The sequence below is a fragment of the Petaurus breviceps genome, unplaced genomic scaffold (assembly GCF_028583685.1).
Source record: "Petaurus breviceps papuanus isolate PSGF00001 unplaced genomic scaffold, PetGlider_PUasm1.0 90760, whole genome shotgun sequence".
Taxonomy (NCBI): Eukaryota; Metazoa; Chordata; class Mammalia; order Diprotodontia; family Petauridae; genus Petaurus; species Petaurus breviceps.
Genome location: NW_027187338.1, coordinates 4,018,802 through 4,030,209, shown reverse-complemented (window position 1 = coordinate 4,030,209; position 11,408 = coordinate 4,018,802).

Sequence of the window (11,408 nt, the reverse complement as noted above, 5' to 3'; positions counted from 1 at the left end):
TCTCTGCTCTCTCTTCTCTCTCACTTTGTCTTTCTCCTCTCCATTCTATTGGCAATAGAGTGATGGAGGTAAGGCCTGAGGGGCTGGGGGCCATCCATCACTCTGGGGAAAGAGCTACAAATACCGAGAACTCTCTCTGCACCTGTCACAGTCAAGGGTAAACTTGCCGCTGCCGTCAGAGGAAGCCATTGAGATAATGCCTACCTCCAGACAGTTGTGCTGGTTCAGTGTCTAATCAAATGACAAATATGTTGTCTAGTTAGCAATATCCACACTGTTGGAACCCAGGGAAAAGCAGCATCCTGCATTCAAGGCAGATTCATTCGTAAACTTTCCCCAGGACAAACTTTCTTCATTTGGAAACTTCCATGTGGAAGCTTAGGACCTAGGAGCCTGGAGAAAGCTCATCAGTCTAGTTGACTCAGCAGAAGGGTAGGTTATCAGAGGGGTGGCTCATCAGGCCAACCAGATTGGCAGAGGGGTGACTCATCAGCCCAACCAGCTTAGCATAGGGGTGGCTCATCAGCCCAACCAGCTTAATAGATGAGTAGCCCATGACGCCAATAGATGAGCAGAGATACAGCAGCTCATCAGAACAGCAGGTTCAGCAAAGACTCCTACCTCTCTCCCAGCCTATGAGGCCACCATTAATTAGACTCCTGGAAGATCCTTTTATTACTTTTTGAATGTTTATATGAGGGAGTCTTCTCTTCTCCCCCCCCTACCCCACCAAATAGACTTCACCTTCTTCTCTTGCATCCCATAGAGTGCACACAGACGTAAGCACCAGTGGCTCCTCAGTAAAGACTTGCTGGCTTTATGTGAATGGAAGAAAGGTTGTCTCTGCCTTTGATTGGTCTTCCAAGGTCACAGTAACTAGCCTCTCCCCATTCTGGATTAACCCTTCAGGAACTAGGGCTATCAGCAATATATTAGTCAGCACTGATGGAAGGAATGTCAGTTAGGGCCAATGTCATGGAATTGTGGGATCATAGATCTAGCACAGGAAAGGACCTTGAAAGTCATCTGGACCAACCAGTAGCTCCTCAGTACTACAGTCAAGGACCAGGAAGAAAAGAGTAGGCAGTAGGAAAAAACTGTTATAAGCTAACAGCTGGATAAAGGTTAGGTATGAGTGGTCTAGGGGGACTGAGTCAATGACAGGACATTAGTGTTCTAAAGTCACAGACAGACATTCCTCCAGGTCTGTCTGTCTCCAAAGGCTGAGGCAGCACAGTATTCCAGCCTGGGCACTGGGCTGCTAATCTAAACACCTGGCCTCTAATTCCATTTCTAACAAATTCTCCCTGTGAAAATCCTTTTTCCACTCTGGGCCTCAGTTTTCTCATCTGTTGGAAGCGGGCAGTAAAGTGGGGAGACCTGATCAGGATAGTTAGCAACTGAGTTTAGGAGATACTTGCATATAGTTCTTTTCACCAAAATTATTAAAAATAATAAATAAATAAAAATAAATTTTTTTTTAAAAAAACTTATTTTTAAAGAGAAAAAAAGCAGGGGTCTTGGAGTCCCAGATTCAAATTCTGACTGTATGACTTTGGACAAATCACTTTATGTGTCTGAGCTCCAGTTTCCTCATCTTTAAAATGGAGATAACCATGCTTATACTACCTAGCTCACAGGCTTCTGATGAGGAAAGCATTTTGAAGAGTAAAGTAAGCAGAAACAAAAGAATGATTTATAACAGAACATCAATATTATGAAAAATGAACAATTTTGAGGACTTTAGAAAACTGACAAAAATGAAGCAAGCAGAATCAGGAGTATAATTTATACAATGACAAAAGTACTATAAAAACAAACAACTTGGAAAGCTCTTAGAGTCATAATCGATAAAATATCAATTCATGATTCCAGAGGACCATTGGTAGAAAGTGCTATCCATGACAGAGAGGGAACATTCAGAGTGCAGAATGAGATAAAAACATACATACATTTGTACACAATATATACATATATACAATAGACCTACAGACAGGTGGATAGAGAGACAGATTAGATAGATAGATACATACATACATACATACAATAGACCTACAGATAGGTAGCTAGATTAGATACACATACATACATATATGATATAGTCACAGACAGGTACATACATGCATGAATACATACATACAATAGACCAACAGACAGGTAGATAGACAGACATTAATATACATTAGACAGACATTAGATACATAAAGCGAATGTTTTTGCTTGATTATGCATATTTGTTACAAGAAATTCATCTTCTTCAGTCCGATGGAGGGGTAGTATAGAAGGGAAATAGATTTCTGTTAATTTTTTTTTAATAGAAGGGGTAGTGTCACAGATGTCAAATGTTGCATGAACTCTCCAATGAGGTCACTCCATTATTAGTTTTACTTAATTGTTTTAATTTGCTGCAAAAGAATTCCCACAGAGTGGAAATAATATGTAAATGTTGGTAATATAAAAATAAAATGCATCAGTAAAACTTTTTAAATAGGAAAGCATTTTGCTAAACTTCAAGAGCATGTAAATATAAGCTACCATGACCATTTGAGGTAAGCTCTGGGCTATGTCTCATCTGCCCCACCTTCCGAAGCACAGAAACCCTGCTGAGGAGTTCCACTTGTTCCCCACCTCCCTGCCTTGCACTAATTACCATTCTATTCAGTAACCGCCCCCATCTCCTCTGGTCTGCTCTTGCTGGTTCCCATACAACATGCCTTTAGAGCTAGACTGTCCTGCCCCCCCAGACTGTAATTAGTAGATCTTCTAATAGCCTTGGTGTACTCTTATACCAATGGGAAAGAGCTGCAGAAGCTCTTCAGGGCACCCCCTCCAGTTCTAAAGTGATAGGGGCCTTCTGATAGATGGTGATTCATAAAACTTAAAATACCTTTGGACCCAGCATCCCACCACTAGGACTTTAGCCTCAGAGCTCACAATAGGAATTCTGACACATTGCAAAAGATGCAAATGCAAGTTGTGGGGTGGGATGGGGTAGCAGGGACCTGGGGAGAGATGTTGAGAGCATCAATGAACCTCAGAATGGCCCCATGGGTGGATGTCCCAGGGGCACCACTCCTGGGGAAACTAACAGAGGAAGAGTGAACAGAACAGAGTCAGGACAGGGAAATCTCACCTGCCACACAGGGGCCCCTTAGGATGCCATCTTAGCCAGTGCAACAGCTTTCACTTTCATTGCCCCATGGGGGATTTCCTGTGATTTGCTTTTAATTGGGTATAATCCTACTAGGAGAAGGGCACCACAGTGACAGGACACTGGCCATGATAACTTGGGTCCAGATGAGAGAGCACAGTCAATTGTACTGCATTGAAGAAACTCATCCACTCTAAACTGGACATCCTTGAACACATCTCTGGTTACTTCACCCTAGTTACTATCGTCTACCCTAAAAGAGAGAAAAATGATCTCTCTGCATCAAAATATTCCCAGTTCCCCTGTTTGTAAGGATAGAGGCAGAGACAAGAACTGGGCCTTCACTGGTGAGGAGAATTCTCAGATAAAGAAACTCCTTCAACCTATGGAGATAAATGCCTCCCATGCAACCTACAGTGTTAGACCTTCTGGGAGTCCTAAGGGGCCATATGGCTCACCCAAGATCACAGAGACAGTATGTCACAGAGGCAGGACTTGAACCTGGGCCTTCCCTGCTTTGCACCAGGCTCTCTAGTCACTATATGTGCTGCCTTTCTATAATAGCAAATTTGAGAGAGACAGAGAGATATTTGTATAGACATATGTATATATGCGTACATGCATGTAACGTGTGTATACATATAGGCATGTCTATATTTCTATAGATGCTTGTGCATGTAGACATATGTGTATAGACACATAACAAGTACATGCATACATTTACACACTGTGTTTATATATTTATGACAGAAATATTTAGATAGATACATGTATATATGCACATAACAGGTATATACATATGTGCTGGCAGGCCGTGTACAACAGGCACAGACACATGTATAATGATATTTCACATGTGACTCGTGTAACACATTTCATAAGTGTATGAATGTACCAAACACCTACAAAATGTGCATGTATATTTATATACATGTGTGAGAGAGAAGCATTGTGAGCCTAGTTCTAAAATGTGTGTGTGTGAGAGACAGACAGAGAAAGAAAGAGGCATTGTGAGCCTAGTTCCAAAATGTGTGTGTGTGTGTGTGTGAGAGAGAGAGAGAGAGAGAGAGAGAGAGACAGAGAGAGAGAGAGAGACAGAGAGAGAGACAGAGACAGAGAGACAGACAGAGAGAGACAGAGAAAGAGAGAGGAATTGTGAGCCTAGTTCCAAAATGTGTGTGTGTGTGTGAGAGAGAGACAGAGACAGAGAAAGAGACAGACAGAGAAAGAGAGAGGCATTGTGAGCCGAGTTCCAAAATGTGTGTATGTGTGTGTGTGTGTGTGTGTGTGAGAGAGAGAGAGAGACAGACAGACAGACAGAGAGACAGACAGAGAGAGACAGAGAAAGAGAGAGGCATTGTGAGCCTAGTTCCAGAATGAATTATGGAGGTGACCTTTCAAAGCTTACAAAGTCATAAGTGTGTGATACCAAGGAGATATATAGATATAGATGTGTGTGTATATACATATATATACCTATAAGTGCATATGTGTGTGTGTGTGTGTGTGTGTGTGTATATATATATATATTCATACCAGGAAGTTTGGAAAACCCTCTAAGAAGCAGATCTAGAACTAGAGTATAAACTCTCACTATAACAATATAAACAATTTTTTAAGGAAAGAAATCAAAGTCCAGATTCAGACAGAGCAGAAAAGGAGACAAAATGCAGCAATGTCTGTGCTTTGTTCATTCATTTATCTACCCTTTTTTAACATCCTGTGAGTTTTATAAAAGGTTTTGCTCTACATTTTGTGTATTTGGTTGATTATTTTACAGTTGGGAGGTGGGGAAGACTAAGAGCCTTTTGGGGGCAATAAAAAGGCAGAGTGCTTGTTCTGTTCTGTGGGAAAGTGGCAAGTGTACTAGTTTTGGAGACAAATGACTTGGTTCGAATCCCTGATCTGCTGCTTGCTAGCTGTATGACCCTAACTAAATTACTCTGGGCCTCAGTTTCCTTATTTGTGAAATAAAGGAGTTATTCTTAATTACCTCTCAGGTCCCCTATAGTTCTAAATCTATGATCTCAACTCACATGAATGAAAGGTTCCAATACTTCAAAAAAAGTGTGTGATTTCTTTAGCATAAATGCTCCCTCCACTGATACAGGTCTCAGCTCCCCAGCCCTAAGCACAGTTTCATGAGCTATTGTGGCCAAATGTTCATACCCTGGTGGTCAATCAATCCTCTAATGGTGGAGCTTCTCCTATTTCGTTAAAAGACTGGCTCTCCCTATCTTGTCCAAGATGGAAGCACAATGGCTGATCATGGTCTCATTCCTTCCCTAATCAAGCGTTTTGACCTATTCTCTTTCCTACTGACCCTTCTGGGGCAACCTGGTGGCTGCCTACTCCCTATGCCAAACTGAGACCTTACACACCTGATTGGCATAGCCCACTGTGGCCGAGAACTCCTGAGTTCAAGAGCTTCATTAACCTCAGCTTCCCCAGTAGCTAGGATTACAGTCATGTGTTACCATGCCCACCCAACAAGTTTCTCCATCTTTAACCAGGCTTAGTAGAAGACATATAGCCTCCAACATAGTGTCTAGAACCTAGTGGGTATTTTATAAATGCCCAATGATTTTTTGATTGATTAGTGTCACACTCAAACCTTTTCTAGTTGGACAAATCCTGTCTGAGCTTTTGCTCTGATGGCATAACCTGGAAGAGGCCTCCACTCCACAATAAAGCAGGAGAGAAAAAATTTAAATATGAATATATAAACTAGTATAGATGAGGCTAGTGCAAAGTCCCTCTGGCACTAATTTATAGAAACATAATATACATCCATATTTATATGTATGTATATACACACATATTATATACATATGATAATTCTTTATAAAGTTTTTTTTTCAAAGCAATTGGGGTTAAGTAACTTGCTCAAGGTTACACTGCCAGGTATTTCTGGGTGAATGCTAAGTGTCTGAGCCCGAATTCGATCCCCCAGGTCATCCCAACATTGGGGCCAGTGCTCTTACCCGTTGTGCTACCTGGCTGCCCCTCTTTATAAACTTTTAATCAAACAATATGTAGCACTAGAGAACTGTGGGCCTCCAGAAAAACCATCTTAGTTTTGAGGATCTCTGTGGGTCATTACCACCCACTCAGAATTTCCCCACTAATTTGATTATTTTTAGCATTAAACCAGGAAACAAAACAAGAAGTACTTAAACAAAAAGTAAATATAGTTAAAAGAAAAGACTGTGCCATGGGGGTACCACTCTTCCATAGTGCCCTCCCTCCTTCCAATGAGAGAGGACACATGCATAGAGAACACATCTGACCACAGAATTTGAAAGAAAAGTACACATGTAAATGAAATATCTGGAACTCTCACTTCTAATGGTGAAAGACTACCAGTGCCGTGGTGATGTCATTGGTCCTGGTGATGTCATTGGTCATTGTGCTGTTCCCTTTGGATATATATTAGGTGGCTCTATTTGGTGCATTGTCTCTGCTAGGCATTGTCACAGATCTTGTAATTATCAAGTTTCTCTTTTCTAATATCTCAGCTTCAGCTTTCCAGGACCATCTGCCAGGCTCTTAGTTCCCATATGCTGAAGTGTAGTGACTAAAAAGCCTCTCCCTGAAAGGGGCAGATTGACAGCTCCTTAAATTCTAGTCAAGGCTGTGAGTAATCACATAATAAGTAAACTGACCAATAAGGACTCGATCCTTATACCATTGGCAATATTCACTGCCAAAGAAGTGTTGTGAACCTACTTCCAGAATGACTGATGGAGGTGGCTTTCAAAGTTTATAAAGTTGTAACTCCATTCTGTCTCTGATATTCATTTAAAGATGAAATGAACCAGACAATGCAGAACACGGCGGGGCCTGGACAAGGCCTGAAAGATGAAGAAAATAGTTCCTTAAAAAGGAAAATGTGTGAACTAAAAATGAAATCTGAACATATGGAAAAGGAGCTTCAAAAGCTGAGGAAAATAACTTGCTAAAAATTATAATCAAACAATTTGAAGCTAATGACTATGAGGCACCAAGAATCAGTCAAACAAAACATCAAGAATGAAAAATTAGAAAAAAATGTAAAATATCTCAATGGAAAAATAACTGACCTGGAAAACAGTTCTAGGAGAGATAATCTGAGAATTACTGGTCTACTGGAAAATCATGATGAAAAATGAGCCTGGACAACATCTTCCAAAAGCCCATCAAGGAAAACTGCCCTGAGATCCTAGAACCAGAGGGTAAAATAGAAATTGAGAGAATCCACCAGACACCTCCTGAAAGAGATCCCAAATTAAAAAGTCTGCGAAATGTTGTAGCCAAATTTCAGAACAATCAGGTAAAGGAGAAAATACTACAAGCATCCAGAAAGAAACAATTCAAATATTGTGGAACTACAGTGAGGATCACACAGGATCTGGCAGCTTCCACACTGAAAGATCAGAGGGACTGGACTGTGATATTTTGCAAGGCAAAAGAGCTTGGGTTACAACCAAGGATCAGCTATCCATCAAAACAGCATAATCTTTCAGGCAAGGAAATGGTCATTAAATCATACAATGGATTTCCAGATCTTCCTGATGAAAAAGCCAGAGCTCAATGGAAAATTCAATTTCCAATTGCAAGACTCAGGAGAGACATAGAAAGGTAAATAGGAAAGAACACACATGCACACACAAATACACACACATAACCTGTTATTTAAAAAGAGCAAACTGTTTACATCCCTATATGGGAAGATGATACCTGTTAATATTGAGAATTATATACTTATGATAACATATAAAAGGAACACAGATAAATAGAGGGTGTGGGTATAAATTAAACAAAATAATAATTTAAAAAAACCTTAATAAGGGCTTTAAAGGGCCTGCAATGGAAGAAGAGGAAAGAATGAAGCAGAAAAGGGTAAATTATCCCACACAAAGAGGCATAAAAACATTGTAGTAGAGGGAAAGAAGGGAGGAAAATGAACATTATATGAGCTTTGCCCTCCTTGGTTCTGGTGTAAGGAGGGAATAACATAATCAGTTAATTATAGGACTCTGTCAAGAAGGGACATAAAACCTATAATAATAGAGGGAAAGAGGGGAGGGAGAAGAGCATTGCATGAGATCTATTCTTGTCAATCTTGGTTCAAGAAAGAAATAACATACTATATTAAGTATAAAAATCTATCATACCCTACAGGCAGTAGGAAAGGGGAAGGGCTAAGAAAAGGGGGGGGGGTTAGAAGGGAGGGAAGAAGTAGTAAGGGGGAAGGGTAAGAAAAGGGAGGGGGGCTGATAAGGAGGGAATACTGAGGGAGGCAGTGGTCAAAAGGAAAACTCTTAAGGAAGGAAAGAGAGAAGGGGAGAAATAAAAGCATATGCAGGGGAGGGAATAGGATGGAGAGAAAGATACAGATAGTAATCATAACTGTGAATGTGAATGGGATGAACTCTCCCATAAAATGGAGGTGGATAACAGAATGGATTAAAAACCATAATCCTTGGGGCAGCCAGGTGGCGCAATGAGTAAGAGAGCCTGCTCCAGTGTCAGGAAACCTGGGATTGGTTCCAGCCTCCGATACTTGGCACCCACACAAAAATAATAATAACTGGCCGTGTAACCTTGTGATAGTAACGGAATATAAAGATTCCCCCGTATTGGCTTGGTTTTCAAACTGATTGTGTTAAAACCCAGAGCTTGTTAATCCCACCTGTGGGATGGACTTGTTGATGTGAAAAGAAAGTCCTGAACTGGGAGGAGCTGGTGACGTAGATTTGGAGAGACACGAGAGAGAGACAGAAGAACTTTTTGGAAGCAGCACCTCGTGGAGGCAGAGAGAGAGAGAGAGGATTGCTGGGGGCCACTTTGAATCGCCCTGGACTTTTGAGACCTGTCCCTGGAGCTGCCAAGGACTGAGGAGACATGGCTGTTTTGCTGGTACTTTGTCTGTCTGTTTTGATGTTGTTTTGCCAGATTTGTCCACTGGTGAAAGACAGTCCTGTTGAAGAAGTCCTAGAACCTGGCTGTTGGCTAAGAGCTCCTGAGACTGTCCTGCAGACAGAGAGTGAATACTGTCCACTGGTGAAGGACAGTGCTGTTGTTGCAGGGGTCTGGGAACCTTTCTGTTGGTTCAGAGCTACTGAGACTGTCCTGCAGATAGAGAGTGAATACTGTCCACTGGTGAAGGACAGTGCTGTTGTTGCAGGGGTCTGGGAACCTTTCTGTTGGTTCAGAAGCCCTGAAGAAGGATTTTCTTGTTGTATGTTTACAGAAATCCTGGGAGAGGGTTTTGCTAATGTTTTCAGGGGTTTTAGGACTGTTCTGCAGACAGACGATGAATTAATGAAGAGACTGGCAATTGCCTCGTGTCAAGATGAAGAAAAGACCTCCATTTGGGTATTAAGTGCTGTGCTTAAACTTGATATAACTCTGGGGTAGATTCAATTGTGATCCAGGGGTGGGGGACTTTTGACCTTTTTGTGTTCTATGGTTGAACAAATGAATGTGCTTTACTTATGTTTGGAAACTAATCTCCATTTGAGAAGAGGGGCTTTGTGGTGGACTAAATGAAGGTACAGCCTAGGGGTGGAGTAGTATTTAGAAGAGAGACTTTGTAATTGATTGAATGAATGTAAGGTCCTGGGGTGGGGTAGTACTTGGAGATTATTTAATCATCCTTAGTAAATGCTGTATTTTGAATGATGTCATGCTTTGATCTTCTCTGTTCTTGGTTTGTCACCGAATAAAATGGAGAGCACCTATGCTGGTATTCTGAACCTTGGGAAGTTGCCTTTGCTTGGCATTACATTACAAACCTTGAGCAAGTTACTTAACCCCAATTGCTTATATAAAAAAAAACCATAATCCTACAATATGCTGTGTACAAGAAACACATTTGAAATGGGGAGATACACACAGGGTAAAGGTAAAAGGCTGGAGTAAAATATATTATGCCTCAGCTAAAGTAAAAAAAAAAATCAGGGGGAGCAATCCTTACCTCAGACAAAGCAAAAACAAAAAATAGATCTAATTAAAAGAGATAAGGAAGGAAACTATATCCTGCTAAAAGGCACCATCAGAAATGAAGCAATATCATTACTAAACATTTATGCACCAAGTGGTATAGCATCCAGATTCCTAAAGGAGAAGTTAAGGGAGTTAGAGGAAGAAATAGACAGCAAAACTATACTAGTGGGGGACTTCAATCTCCCCCTCTCTGAGCTTGATAAATCTAACCTCAAAATAAACAAGAAAGAAGTTAAGGAGGTAAATAGAATCATAGAGAAGATAGAATATGATAGACCTCTGGAGAAAACTGAATGGGGATAAAAAGGAATATACCTTCTTCTCAGCAGTACATGGTACATACACAAAAAACTGACAATGTACTAGGGCATAAAAACCTCACAATTCAGTGCAGAAAGACAGAAATTTTAAATGCATCCTTCTCATATCATTATGCAATAAAAATTATATGTAATAAAGGGCCATGGAAGGATAGACTAAAAACTAATTGGAAACTAAATAACTTAATCCTAAAGAATGAGTAGGTCAAACAAGAAATTATAGAAATAATCAGTAACTTCATTCAAGACAATGACAATAATGAGACAACATACCAAAACTTGTGGGATACAGCAAAAGCAGTTCTTAGGGGAAGTTTTATATTCCTGAATGCACATAAATAAAATAGAGAAAATGGAGATCAATAAATTGGGCATACAACTGAAAAAGCTAGAAAAAGAACAAATTGAAAATCCCCAATTAAACACTAAATTAGAAATAATGAAAACCAAAGGAGAGATTAATAAAATTGAATTTAAGAAAATTATTGAGCTAATAAATAAAACTAAGAGCTGGCATTATGAAAAAACTAATAAGATTGATAGACCTTTAGTCAGTATGATAAAAAAAAAAAGAAAGAATGGGGTGGCCAGGTGGCTCAGCGAGTAAGAGCACCAGCTTCAGTGTTGGGATGACCTGGAGATCGAATCCCGGGCTCAGACACTCAGCACCACACCCAGAAACAACTGGCCGTGTAACCTTGAGCAAGTTACTTAACCCCGATTGCTTAAAAAAAAAAAACAAATTATAAGTATCAAAAATTAAAAGGGTGAATCTACCTCCAATGAAGAGGAAATTAAAAAAAATAATTAGGAATTATTTTGCCCAATTGTATGCACATAAATCCGACAATCTTAGTGAAATGGATGAATATCTACAAAAATATAAATTACCCAGATTAACTGAAGAGGAAGTAAACTACTTAAATAACCCCATCTCAGAAAGAGAA